Below are 15,000 nucleotides of genomic sequence, written 5' to 3'. Positions count from 1 at the left end.
AGTTTCTTACCTGCACTATTTGACCCACAGAAACACGGTTTTCTTTCCAGTGTTGGCTCTGTCGTTGTAGATCCTTCTCTCAAGTTGACGAAAGAAGGTCAAACGCATACAGACGAGGGCCCCAATCCATTGAGGTGAGATTATGCTGAGCTACAACTCTGTGGCACTGCAGGGTTAGTGCGTCCCTACATGATTTCATCTCCATCCATTGACGAAACCAGACCTTGGAGTTTTTTCCTTGCTGAAGTAGCCTAAAAAAAAATGTATAAACAAACAAAAAAAGGGACATGCTTTAACAAGTTTTGACTTCATTAAGCATTACAAAGAGTCTGAATGTTGCTTCAATGCAGATGTGCTGTATTTGCATGAAATGTTACTAGCACTAGCACCGTGGATGTTTGTGTACCCTCAGAGCTCCCTGATGTAGCGATGCCAGAAAGAGTTGTTAGCCTGAGTTGTGAAAACTCAGGAAATTACTTAATTACTTACTTAAAAATTTCTAGGTATACGACATGAAACAAAGGTTCTTTCATAACTAACAAATAATTTATTTCAGGACGAGTTCGTTTCTGCATCATTACGCTGCCCTGTGTCCACTCTAGAGCTGGTTCCACAGTTCTTCTTTTGGCTGCTCCCTTTAGTGTTCGTCACAGCGGATCATCTGGCTCCATCTCACCCTACTCCTAGTACTCTCCAGGCAGCTCCATATTTAACATCCTTTGGCCAATATCCCCTGTCCCTCCTCTGCACATGTCCAGACCATCTCAGCCTTAACTGTTTAACTTTGTCTCCAACCTAAGCCGTCCCTTTGACGTGGTCACTTCTGATCTTTCCACACATTTCTACCTTCCAAGGATCCAAACCTTGACACCAGCATCAACCTAGCTCTCTCTCTAGCTCACTCTCTCTCTCCAATGTAATTCATCACTATAGATATGACGAGGAATTATACGTGGGCCAAGATTTTACATTTGTGGGTAATAATAAACCTTTACATTAGGAATTTTCCTTCCCAGGAGCATTATGTTTTAATTTTGAAAACATAATACTTAATGACAACTTTGTGGTTGACTTGATTTATGTAATGGCAAATTTAAAACACATTTATTACCACTCAGCACAAACTTTAAGAAAATGAAAGCCTATTTCACTGAAAATGAAACATCTTCTAAGGTGAAGCTGAAGTCAAACTCTTTCCAACAAATCCACCCACACACATACATGACCAAACAGAGTGCTGGCACCAACCTGAACTGAGTTAACATTCCCTGATTGCAAAACACCGCACGCGGTCAGACGAATTAGATTTTTTTTAATGACTCTGCAAAAATACTAATGAGCACAATTCTGGATCTATCAGAAATGATTTAATGGAACTCCAAAACAGAAGCATGAGCTTCTTCCCCGCTGAATCAATACCTAGAGCAGTCTACTACCGGAAGCAACTTCCAATGTTGGACATGACTTGGCATTTTTCCAGACCAGGTCTGGGGGCTGGGGTAGGAATGCCAGAGGGGCCCTCTGCAGGAGAAGGCAGTATGAATGAATAAAATGCGATTCACACAGACACATGAGGACACAGTCCACCCACCACCTAGTAAAGTAGCTGACTGGAGCCTACAGTGTCAGAGGAGGAACACCAGGCTATTCTTTTTGCCTGCATGCGCCCGACAAACAACTCCTTTGTCTCTGAGAAAACAGACCCCGTATGTAACTGTGGACACTGCAACAGAAAAGTAACACACACTAACCACATACAAGCTCATAGGCGTGAATTGTAAACAAATACGCACACTCAACAGTCTGGCAGCTTTTAAGTGATAAATAGCCACGGGAAGGTCAATTATTTATCTTTGGTGTCAGGGGCTTGAAACAGTTAGCCACTCATTTTTCTATTGACAAAAAAAATTGTAAAGTGCCAGAGGGCAACATCGCACCATCCCAGGGGACTTTACATTTTTGTTACGCAACAGGGAGAAGCTAGTTTATGGCTGTGGCCCTCACCCTGGCATATAAAGTCACACAACCACCACCCAGTCTCTAGAGGGTGCGGGAACGGCCAGAAATAAACTGCGCACACACAGCCGAGCACAGAGGCCACTTATAACATCACAAATGCACAAGAGCAGTAGTTCTTGTGCCTAACTGAGGTGAGAGGACCAACTACAGAAGCTTCTAGTATAAACAAAAGAGGTTTTCTGTTCACTACTTAATGACAGTCAATTTAAGTTGATTTGAAGGTACAGTTAGAATTTTTTGAGATTATTCGAAAGAAAAACTGGATATTGTACCCATAAATATACTTTGTTTAGTGTGTAATTACATCTTTCAACAAATTGATGCATTGTTATGAACTTTGAATTAATCCATTAAAAATGCATAGGAGCAGGCGCTGGTTTGTGGAAGCTGCCATGTTGCACCACCATCTTGAATACACTGGTCCCTGCTGTACCAATAGAGTTTTATTTATGTGTCTAGAGACTGGGTACATACGTAGTACGCCGTATAAAGAGCTAACAACAAGCCAGTTAAAAACAGCAGCAACTGGTTATAAACTAACATTATACCAGCTAAGCTAATATTAGGCTTAAGTATCCTAAAAATCAAGTTTCTGGTTTTTTTGTCCTACAGTGGCCACCGTAACTAGGATAACACACTCTAATTAGGAGCAGTAAGAAAACAGAACTGAAGCTGAATGCAATCTACTGACATCTAATAGTGATTTTTTACACACTGTACCTTCAAGTTACCAAATTAATGACTGCCTGAAACAGAAACACTTTGTCTTTTTAAAATCACTAGGTCAGATATTTTAACTTACATTGTAACCAAATACATGAAAAAGTAACATACTTATTCAAATTAGCTGTTAGCAAATGTTAGCATGCCAACACAAAACTAGGACGTTACACAACAAAATCATTCCTGCTAGCCTGGACATTTTCCACAGTGATTTATTAGCACAGTGATGACAGCGTCTGGTTCAAAGTAGCTCTACTGCTAACCCTATTGAAATCTTCTTAGAAATGCTAGAATGGCTAAATACTCTTAATCATTTATAAAAATTTGACTTATGACCCGAGAACGATCACTCAAACATTCTGAGATAGCGACTAACTGGTGAGTTGAACATTTGATTGACCACAAGTTAAGGCAGCTATCATTTTTGGGTAGTGTTTTGAAAAAAGTTTATTTTTTATTTTATGTAATGGAAGTTAGCATTGTGGATGAAATTGTATATCAAGTTAATACTTCTGACTCCATTGAAACAAATCTTTTGATCCATTTAGGCACAAACAATTGTTCTACGAGCTTAGTTATAGTTAAGCATTAAATAAATTTACATAGCACTAAAATGTAAAAGTAAGCAGAAAAAATGAGCTAAAATGTTGTCGTAGCACTTAACTTTAGTACATAAATCTTCCCATTTAATAACTCTGTGTTTTCACATAAGCTCATAATTAACTGGGATTCGACAGGCTGAATAGAAACGCTGCTTCTCCTGTCCTTTTAAAGCAGAGTCAGTGCTGATTCATGCTTTATACTGTCAACAGTAAAGCCTTTCTTTCATGCAGACTCCCCCGACTGATGAAGTCAAAATGTCACCACTCACCAAACAAGTGTTTTGAGCTGCATCATTTATACAGACTCTGACACACTGACAATAGAAGCCTTTAGTTTTTATATACACACACAACCTAAAAATGTAATTATACTCCTGATACAAGCTTCATGTAAACTACATTAAAATGTAATTTAATTTAAATGAAATTAAGCTATTAATTTCATTAAGCTTCAGCAAAGCTCACACACTTGGACATATATATACTCCCCTCTGGATAGAGATAAGCTGCAGTTGGGGGTCATGTGATACAACACGAGAGGGCAACACTTTCTCTGGCAGACAGTGAGGAAGAGGAAACACTATGAGGGGTTTGGAGTATTGAAACCATTCTATCTTTGCTAGAGGAGACACTACAGGAAACCCAATACTCTCTATTGCTGTCACACGCACATACATATCTTTAGTGGGTTTTGGAACATATGCTATAGTAAATCAGTCTCCTCCCTATGAATAGAACTGATTAAAGCATGTTCATGTTTAATATTTCTGTTATTTATGGGCTGAATTAATAGTCAGTCATTTGGATTTAGATTTTCTTTTAGATTATAAAGACTTTTAAAACTTTTAAATAAATGGAATTTTTCCAAAGAGTCAGTGTTTACAGTGTTGACCCTTCTTCATAACCTGTGCAACTCTGGCATGCTGAATATCAGCTTCTGGGCCAAACCCTGATTGATAGCAATCATTTCCCTACAGCGCTCCAAGTTGATCACAAATTGTGGGCTTCTGGTTCTCCATCGACTTTTCAAGGACTGACCACAGATTCTCAATCAGATTAACATCTGAGGACTTTCCTGGCCATGAACCTAAAAATGTCAATTAACATTAATTAGATTCCGGGTCTTCTGACATAGCCCTCCACCATGTTGGAAAATGTGCAAATTGTCACCATACTGGTCCTGGATCGTCAAAGGTGTTTTCTGCGTGGTCAATTCTTAAAAAGCGGGTGGACAAGGAAAAGCTGATGTACTTCAAGTGCTGAAGCAGCAAAGTGTAGTGAAAGTGAAACACAATTTGTGCTACTGTCCAAACTTTTGCAGGACACTTACCAACTTAGACAACCACAGTGACTGCTACCTTTGCTGACTAACATCTTGTACATTGGTATTAGTACTTTGTTACTAACAAGCATGATAAAGAGCCCAAATTCAACTCACTTTCAACATCCCTCACACCTACCCCTGTCTAATGCTAACATTAATCTATTAGCAGTGGAGTACGTTACAGCACCAGGACAGTATATGAGAACCAGACTAACAACAAACTGCATACCCCATGATTATTGGGGGGAAAAAAAAAAAAAAAAAACGCATTTCAGTTTTCATGTGTTCCTCATTTCTGGCATATTAGACTAAGATGTGACGCACTTTTGTTACTAAATACTTTCACACCAATTCTGCTTTTTCTGTTTGCGATGATCGGTGTTACCCTTTAGCAGCAGTCACTATAAAAGTCATATGATTGAAAAAAGAAATGGAACAATTCAAATTCAACAAGATTTGTTGTTCGTGAGGTGAGAAACTGCTGAACAATCAAGCTGACTTGAAACACCTCCCTGCAGAAAAAATCTGGCTCACTGCCTTCAGTATCTTATCCCCATCTGCCATTCTTAATTACCGACTCGGACATGCAGTCTAAACTACACCTTGCGCTACTCTGAGTCATCAAGTATTTACTGAGATTTTTTTATTACTCATGCAGGAAGGTGGCACAACACCCATGTAGACTCCAACATCCTGTTAGGGAGCTGGCACTGAACACATTTGGCACCGTTCCTGCACTAACTGCTCGCTCGGCATCGAGCCAGTACTGACAACAGCTTCCTCTTAATCTGTTTTACCCATCCAGTCCTCCGTAGCCATGCCGTCTCTGAGCAGCGATGACCGATTCAATGCAAACATCATTAGTTTAAACACGTCGACAAGACCCCGTGTAGAGATTTCAGTCCAAGCAGTGAATTTGTTACGTCATTAAGCAGGCGTTTCTTTGACACATACACACAGATGTTCAGTGACAAAGCGTGGGACTGGATGCTGCCGAGATCAGTTACAGCTTAATTACGTCTACAATCGTTGCATAATTAAATATTAAACTAAATTTATTATTTTTTATACTTGAATGTCATCCTGGAACTAGCAATTAAGATAAACACTTACTTCTGACCTGGCAAATTAAAAGTTAAACAGGACCCATTATGCTTATTTTTAATTACATAGTTCTAGTCTTGAGGTCTATTACAGTACCTTTGCATGATTCATAGGGGTTGGAAAAAAACATACATATATCCATACAGCATAGTGTTTTGTGTGGCGATATTGTATCATTACAGAGACACCAAATGTTGATATCAATTTTTTTTTTTTTTAATAAATTATTCTGTGAATATTATGAATGCAAAGGCTCACCTCATGCTCAGATCCTTAAACAACATTAGCCAAACAACACTGGCCACACTTAGCGTGACAAAACGATCTCCTTATTCAGAGCAAGGTAATGACTCAGTCACACAAGTGAAAATAGGACAGCAACCCTTGGACTCTCAGAGAGATTATCAAAGGTTTGCAAATAATTGCCATCTAATTTATAAATGCAGACTAATGCCAACATCAACATGTTGGCATTAGTCTGAATGAGTCTTAAAGCACAATTTTAGGGGACTCGGATCAACTGGTTGCCATCTGGTTGTATTCCAGTTATACTCCTATAGAACAGGAAGGTTGCTAAGTGTAATTGTAACTGTGAAATGTGAATTTCTGTCTATTAGACACCAGCAAACATGATTGTCGGCCAATTATCAAACTTAATTGCTTTATTATCAGAAACAGATTGCATGTGATTGCCAACTTGACTTAGTTCAAACAAAGACTGATCGCAGACATATAGCAGACTTTGTCTTATGGCAACATTTATGGCAGGTTTCAGCGACAGTGTTGGTACGTTTCACGATCTCATTTTGCAACAAAGCATTATTTTATTAGATAAAATGGATATTGACAAAGTTCAACTTTGAGGACATAATTTGCAGTTGATAAGAGGCGATAAATTGCAATATATGTTATACTTAGCATATCATAAAATATCACAAATTGCAATAATATCGTATTGTGACAATATTGAACTATGGGGTGTGTAGTGTTTCCCACCACAATACATTTTCTTATACTTGATGTAGATGCAGCTCGTCAGCGCTTCCAAAGCCTGAAACTAGCCGTTTTGGCTCCTCTGCTGTTAAGCAACTATATTCTGATTAGCTACCCTGAAAAATAGTAACTTACAACATCCCATCAAATGCCCATATATAACCAAATATAAGTAAGTGTTGTTTATTTATAAAACACCTTTCACAAACAAGGGGTCACAAAATGCTGTGCACTAATTAGAGTAAGGAGAATTAAATGCAATAAAAATAACATAAAACAAGTTGACATACAGAATACATTAAACTCAGTTAGTACCAACAAAAAACGGATTAAACAAATAAGGTAAATGGTATCAAAACCTCACATTTGAGAGACCAGCCACGTTATCTTTAGTTCTTTCAATTTCTACGCCCAGGCAGCTGTACAAATGTGTCCTGTCTGTTACTAGATCAGCCCCGAGGGAGAAGAGCATGACTGATTTTGTGTCAGTTAAAGGTATTCATGTCATATGACTGCCATCCACGTCCTACTAGTTTAGTAACTAACAGAACATCCTCAAAGTAATTAGATGAGAAACTTAACAAATAACAACACAACACGATACAAAAGCAAACTACAAGGAAAAAAGTATTTAAGTTTATCAGCTGCTGAGAGCATGTGGATCTGCAAAGCACAAGGACTTTCTCATCAGCAGAGCATAAAACAATATCAACTTATGTGACAGCACGTACATATGTGACACCATAGAGTAAAAAGGTACACTCAGTGGGAGCCAGGGTTTGATAATATCTACTTCAAACAGTGTGTGATGCTACAGAGTTGCCTGCAAGTTTGAGCATGTTAAAAGTGAAAGCAGCTGTAGCCAAATTTAAGCCAGAGGAGTGAGGAGGTCAAGGTGCAGGCAGGAGATACGAGGAATCATAATCTTCTCTACGCAAATTATAGTGTTAAAGCATAACTGCTTTTTTTAACTCAGTTTTTGGAGTTAATGTGGTTTTTCTTCATGCAAATGTAACTGAATATGTTATAGTACGTGTACTGTAATCAACTGCACTTATAATTGCAAATAGCAACCACTGAGCAGTGCTGTGGAAAATGTGCAAGCCATACTGTTAACACCAGTCATGGTGTATTAATGGAAAGGCTTTACAGAACTAGCTGGAGTTGGATTTTTATACCCAATCAGCTGTGCATCTCCTTCAGAAAAACCTCAACTTTCACATCAACACGAATCAAACAGGTGCTATGTGCAGTAACAGACTCAGTGTGTTGTAAAGCTACACATATGCGGTCGGTAAAAAAGAGAGCCCCAGCTTGTTGTATAATAATAATGTGTGAAGGCCACAGTTATACTGATCAAGCAACAGTTGTACCACAGGAAGTCTGACTGAAACTGCAAGGGTGACTCTAATCTTCTCTGTGTTGAACAAATGCATCTACGGTCTAAAAAAAAAAGCAGTTTTCGCGCCATCGCCGCTCCTTTTGAGTCACCTTTATTCTGACTGGCTGCCTGCCGCAAACAGGATGTAGTCACAGCCAGAGCATCCAGGCCAGTCTGAAGTCTAGCTTCTTGGCTCACTGGAAACTGAACATTTTAATGTTTTTTTTCTGGTAAATTTTTCATTTACCAGCGAATGAATGAAAATTTTAAAAGCAAAAAAAAGAAACACCCTTCAACCATGTTATTAGTGGTTTGTCCACCAGAGGGCACTTTTCCCTGTTGGCAGCAGGTTTAGAACAAGAAGTTGAACCGTGCATAAACAAGTAATACGTGACAACAGGACAAGTTGATTTTTTAACCTAAAAATTGTGTTACATTATTTCAGTAAGGACTAAATAACTATCCCTAACAAATTTTAGCAAAACTGTTTCATGTGTCTGAAAGAAAAAGAAAAATCCCCAGATATTGCTATCAGTCTTATGTATCACTCACATATCACCTGTGAGAAAATGAGAAAACCCATAAAAAGGTTAACGCGTTTTTATAGTCAGATGTATATTAAATAAGAGTTCACACTCATGATTGATGTGACATCCAATGACAACAATAACAGATGTCAAAACCTGACCTGGACTTTGTCAGCAGACAGAGGCTCATTTTGATTTTACTGTCAAACCATTAAAATCAATTGGCCACTAAAAAAAAAAAAAAAAAAAAAAAAAAAAAAAAAATCACTTATGTGCAAATGCCTTGCATAATGCTAAGCATAAAGCTATAAACCCTCCTCACAGGCTACAAAGATAATGACAGTTATTACAGCAGAACGTGTGCAATGTGACAGGCGTGTGTGAGCAGTGCAGACATGAAGCCTACAGAGTGCATCTGCAGTGAAAGGACACATAATGGAGGTATCGTGTGTATGTGTTTTGTGGTATGCAGAGGCCGGGTCAGCTGAGGTTAGATTTACAGTGCAGAGGGTAGCGAGCTTTGTTCCGCTGCCCTCAGGCCTCCTATCCGACACCGGGGTTTGTCATGTGTGCACGCATGTGGGTGAGAGAAAGAAGCGGAAGACGGGAAGATAACGTACAGCAAGTGGGAACAAGAGCTGAGGTTGAGCTGCATAGTTTCACTCTGTGAAGTTCAATGCATTTTTTCTTTTTTACTCTTAAGGGTTGGTTTGATTGACAAGACGAGAGAGGCCGTTTCAACATCCCATAATGAAACTGTTCTGTCTTGATGGGATGACAAGACAACCATCCGTATGGAAGGAGGTGGCACTGAATGATTTTAGGCAGGGGTGTCAAATCTAAGGCCCGGAGGCCAGAATTGGCCCAACAAAGAAGACACAAATCTGGCCCACTGGATAGCTTTCGGCAATGTGAAGGAAGGCATAAAATTGTAACTGTATTTTCATGGGTTTTACAGCTTTTCCTACTAAAGATAAGGATAAAGACATCCCCGGTGACGTCCATATGACACCAAAGTAATTAAATAAATGATAAATAATGACAGAAGTGTTATTGTTTTTTCACTATGTACCAGCGAAGGCACATACAGCCCACTTTGATCTTAAGTAGGCCAGACTAGTGAAACCCTCCTTTACCTCAGATATCTTAATATAGGAAAAAGAATTACAAGTTCAAACATGCATCTCACTTTTTCTACACATTTAATCCCCCGAGTTTAAACGTGTAGAAAATAAGTACTGCTGTAATAAATCAAGGAAATGTGTCACCACAGCGCCTCACACTTAAATCATAAGAAATAAATGTGCAAAATTCAAGAAAAAGTTCTGGCAGCTCTGTATACCCATTACTTCATTACTTTATTTCAGTAAGAATGGCTATGAGAGATGTATTTATCAGCAGGAAAAGTGATGAAAATACAGTTAAAAGTCAAAAATGTATGCACTGCTGTTGAAATTGCACTTCTTTGTCTTATATTTAAATATCTCAGCGATTAAATGTGTAATCAAAGGTCTTTACACTGACTGAAAGGGGTGTATCAGTGGTTCGGCCCACTTAAGATCAAAGTGGGCTGTGTGTGACCATCAATGTAAAACGATTTAAGGACCTATGGATGTCATGAAAACACTAAATTATGGAACATCTTTTGGAAGAATTGTGTTTCACTTCTTGGGAGCATCAATGCCAATGTGCATCAAAGCTGAAACAACTTACTAAAGACACTTTATCACGGTTTTTCCTTTCATTTGCCGCGCGCCTTATATACAAGCAAAGGGCTGGAGGATGTTTGCGGATCTTATTTAACTATTTGAATGCATTGGCTGAAATCCCCACACAGACTCCTCATTCTGGACTGTGTAATTATACATTTGCAGTGAGTGTAGGCATTGATATCATCTGTCGTTCTCTCTTGTTGTGCGAGTGTTGCGTGACTCCTTCACTGGTCAGGTGTGCTGTATTTATCCAAGTCAGAGCCTAAACAGAAATGTTTGCATCGCTGTGTAAGCAAGTTAAAGAGGCAGAAACAGGACAAGTGCGCGTATAGAAACACACTACCTTTAAGAAAAATAGACATTTTATAGACACTTGACATCACCTTTTGCCTTTTTCATACTATGTGACTTGCTTCAGTAAAGAGGACCTGTTAGGCTAACTAAGCACACCTGGGTGCCCTCCTCGCCTGAGCCTCTGCCCGGACCCTGAGACAGCTATCCGCATATAAAACTCACGTACATGTACAAGATGGTCAGGTTGGCCCCCTCCGTGACCTGCGTTGTTGCAACTAAAGTGCTCCGGGCTTTCACAACAGAGACTCGGTGACAGCAGCTCTCACCTGCTGCCTCCTTCCCGCCACCAAGCCTATTTAACCGGCTCGCGTTGCATTTGAGGACCTGGACAAGTGGCCGTCTGACAACTAAGTACTTGAACTTTAACTGCAAAGCTAACATTTCCACAACTAAATGAAGACTGCAAGTAAAGTTTACTACTCTGTTAGTCACTTCTGTTTAATGAGTGCACCTACCTGTCAGTCTCGGTTCCTGTCACCTTACGCTCCTGTAGCCCTCTCTTTAATATTACTATTATTTCATTGATTAGGCCTCCAAAAAACTTGCTGGCATCCCCGAGAGCTCCTTGTCCTGTGGAGTGGATGAAGCTGATGAAAGTTTGCTGAATGCTTACACAGCAGCAGTATCCGAAATACTGCCCGGGTATGAATGCAGAGGCTGCTGGCGTCGGTTCTGCTCTGTCCTTGTACAACACAAAGATCTTCTATACGTTTACCGATGGATAACTCCATTCAAGAGCAGTCATTGTTTCATTTATCTGAATTTATGTGTATTTATGTATTTAATTTATTTGTATTTGCATAAGAGGGCATTTAAAATATATACTAAAATGAAAAAAACGTGCAAAAATACGGAAGGCTTTATTAAAAAATAAATAAGGTCCAATTAATAAACTAAATGTCTCATTCAAGATATTTTAATTATAGAACTGAGGAAATAGTCACCTTGCTTGCTCACTCATTAATTAGCTGATAAATATCGCTTTATAACACAGTGATCATGCTTTACATTATTATGACGTACAGTTAAAAATGGCTTAGCCACTAAAGGCACAGTGAGGAGTGCCTGATCTATCTATCTATCTATCTATCTATCTATCTATCTATCTATCTATCTATCTATCTATGTTTCAAGTTTCCTGCGATCTGCCAGTCATTTCCCTTTTTTACTAAAAGCACTACATAGTGTTTCATTTTTGTAGGTTGGTTTGTTTTACCGCAGGAATAAGTAGCGAAGTGAGACGTCTTTATTTACTCGCATCTCTGTTGCGTATTCACTCTGTCAGCCCACTCTTAAAGAAATATTCTCCCATTTAGATTTTTCATGTGGTGATGGGATTTCCAGCTCTTTTTAGAGAACCGAATCTTTCGGCTCGACTCACAGAAAAGATTCGACTCTTTTGGCACCCAACCGGCTCTTCAGGCTTCAGTGTTTTGTGTTGTTTCCCTTTAAATTTGTTTAAAAGGAAAAAGCTGAAAATTTAAATAGTTAAAAGTTGAAATGTAAATAGTTGGTTTTTCGTATTATATGATTTATTTATTACATTTTATGTGGAGTGGATAAATAAAAGTATATTTACGATGGTCGCTAGAGACAAAGCACATACAAACTCCGAAGGAAATACAAACTCCGAAGGAAATACAAACTCCGAAGGAAATACAAACTCCGAAGAACGTAAAATCTCCAAAACATGTAAAAACTCCAAAACACGTACAAACTCCAAAACACGTAAAAACTCCAAAACACGTACAAACTCCAAAACACGTACAAAAGACAAAAGAAGTGCTCCAGGATGCTAGGCGCAGTGTTGAGCTTTTGTTACCTAGTGGCTACACAAGCCAGGAAGTACCAACGACCGGATTTGGTGTGTGGTAGTAACAGGTAAATGAACATTTTTTTGAATTATTTGAATATATATGAGTGCTTGTGTATAAATACACAAACAATACACATATGCTTTCAATTGTGTAATTTAAGAGATCTAGGTAGCTCTGTTTTGGAAGTTCAGTTAACGCTAGAAATGTGTTTTCGAATTTGTACGTCCTTTGGAATTTGTATGTGCTTTTTGGAGTTTGTATATGCTTTGTCTCTAGGGGCCACCGTATATACAGTGGGGCAAAAAAGTATTTAGTCAGCCACCGATTGTGCAAGTTCCCCCACTTAAAATGATGACAGAGGTCAGTAATTTGCACCAGAGGTACACTTCAACTGTGAGAGACAGAATGTGAAAAAAAAATCCATGAATTCACATGGTAGGATTTGTAAAGAATTTATTCGTAAATTAGGGTGGAAAATAAGTATTTGGTCACCTCAAACAAGGAAAATCTCTGGCTCTCACAGACCTGTAACGTCTTCTGTAAGAAGCTTTTCTGTCCCCCACTCGTTACCTGTATGAATGGCACCTGTTTGAACTCATCATCTGTATAAAAGACACCTGTCCACAGCCCCAAACAGTCAGACTCCAAACTCCGCCATGGCCAAGACCAAAGAGCTTTCGAAGGACACTAGGAAAAGTATTGTAGACCTGCACCAGACTGGGAAGAGTGAATCTACAATAGGCAAGCAGCTTGGTGTGAAAAAATCAACTGTGGGAGCAATCATCAGAAAATGGAAGACATACAAGACCACTGATAATCTCCCTCGATCTGGGGCTCCACGCAAGATCTCATCCCGTGGGGTCAAAATGATCATGAGAACGGTGAGCAAAGATCCCAGAACCACACGGGGGGACCTGGTGAATGACCTGCAGAGAGCTGGGACCAAAGTAACAAAGGTCACCATCAGTAACGCACTACAACGGCAGGGAATCAAATCCCGCAGTGCCAGACGTGTTCCGCTGCTGAAGCCAGTGCATGTCCAGGCCCGTCTGAAGTTTGCCAGAGAGCACATGGATGATACAGCAGAGGATTGGGAGAATGTCATGTGGTCAGATGAAACCAAAGTAGAACTTTTTGGTATAAACTCAACTCGTCGTGTTTGGAGGAAGAAGAATACTGAGTTGCATCCCAAGAACACCATACCTACTGTGAAGCATGGGGGTGGAAACATCATGCTATGGGGCTGTTTTTCTGCCAAGGGGACAGGACGACTGATCCGTGTTAAGGACAGAATGAATGGGGCCATGTATCGTGAGATTTTGAGCCAAAACCTCCTTCCATCAGTGAGAACTTTGAAGATGAAATGAGGCTGGGTCTTCCAACATGACAATGATCCAAAACACACCGCCCGGGCAACAAAGGAGTGGCTCCGTAAGAAGCATTTGAAAGTCCTGGAGTGGCCTAGCCAGTCTCCAGACCTCAACCCCATAGAAAATCTGTGGCGGGAGTTGAAAGTCCGTGTTGCTCGGCGACAGCCCCAAAACATCACTGCTCTCGAGAAGATCTGCATGGAGGAATGGGCCAAAATACCAGCTACTGTGTGTGCAAACCTGGTAAAGACCTATAGTAAACGTTTGACCTCTGTTATTGCCAACAAAGGTTATGTTACAAAGTTTTTGTTATTGACCAAATACTTATTTTCCACCCTGATTTACGAATAAATTCTTTACAAATCCTACCATGTGGATTCATGGATTTTTTTTTTTTCACATTCTGTCTCTCACAGTTGAAGTGTACCTCTGGTGCAAATTACTGACCTCTGTCATCATTTTAGGTGGGGGAACTTGCACAATCAGTGGCTGACTAAATACTTTTTTGCCCCACTGTATTTATATATATAAACATATATAAATAAAACCATGTTGTTGTTTTTTTACATTAGTAATTCCTTATGTGCATAATTTTATATTGTTGTTAAAAAATGAATTAATTAAAGCAACAAAACAACCTGAAGAGCTGGTTGGGTGCCGAAAGAGCCTAATCTTTTTAGTGAGTCGAGCCGAAAGAGCCGATTCTCTAAAAAGATCCGGAAATCCCATCACTACATGCTACCACCTTGCTGACAGTTGTCTCTGCAAACTGAAATGAAGCCGCTGTGGACGTGTTCAGATATTTCACTTACAGAAAAGAACAACTGGGTGTATTTAAAGAGAACAATATAATTAGGGATAGGGAATGAGGTAGGACCTATAGCTCATGTTCCCCTTGATTTTATACCTGATACAATTAAAAGCTGCCCAAGTCATTAGAAGAATGCGCTATGATTTGGTGGTGGTGCACGCACTCTGTGAGCTAACATAGATGATAGGTTTTTATGACAAATCAGCTCATTTATAACAAAAAGTCTTTTTCTGACGTACGTTATTCCGAAAGTCATTGAGAAT

The 15,000-nt window shown here is 39.4% G+C and overlaps 1 protein-coding gene across 1 annotated transcript in view; it reads right to left on the bottom strand.

The window, feature by feature from the left end:
• The window catches only part of LOC120727861 (activated CDC42 kinase 1-like), a 55,720-nt gene extending 44,412 nt beyond the window's left edge, over positions 1-11,308 (bottom strand). The window contains exons 1-2 of the mRNA XM_040022432.1: positions 11,195-11,308; positions 11-251 (exon numbers count right to left, since the gene is read on the bottom strand). The gene's annotated coding sequence lies outside the window, so the exon portion shown is untranslated. The remainder of the gene's footprint in view (positions 1-10; positions 252-11,194) is intronic.
• Positions 11,309-15,000: the final 3,692 nt, after the last annotated feature.

Source organism: Simochromis diagramma, unplaced genomic scaffold (assembly GCF_900408965.1).
Source record: "Simochromis diagramma unplaced genomic scaffold, fSimDia1.1 OVJJ01000205.1, whole genome shotgun sequence".
Classification (NCBI taxonomy): Eukaryota; Metazoa; Chordata; class Actinopteri; order Cichliformes; family Cichlidae; genus Simochromis; species Simochromis diagramma.
Note: the sequence above shows the minus strand (reverse complement) of the source record. Positions and strands in the feature narration are given on the sequence as shown.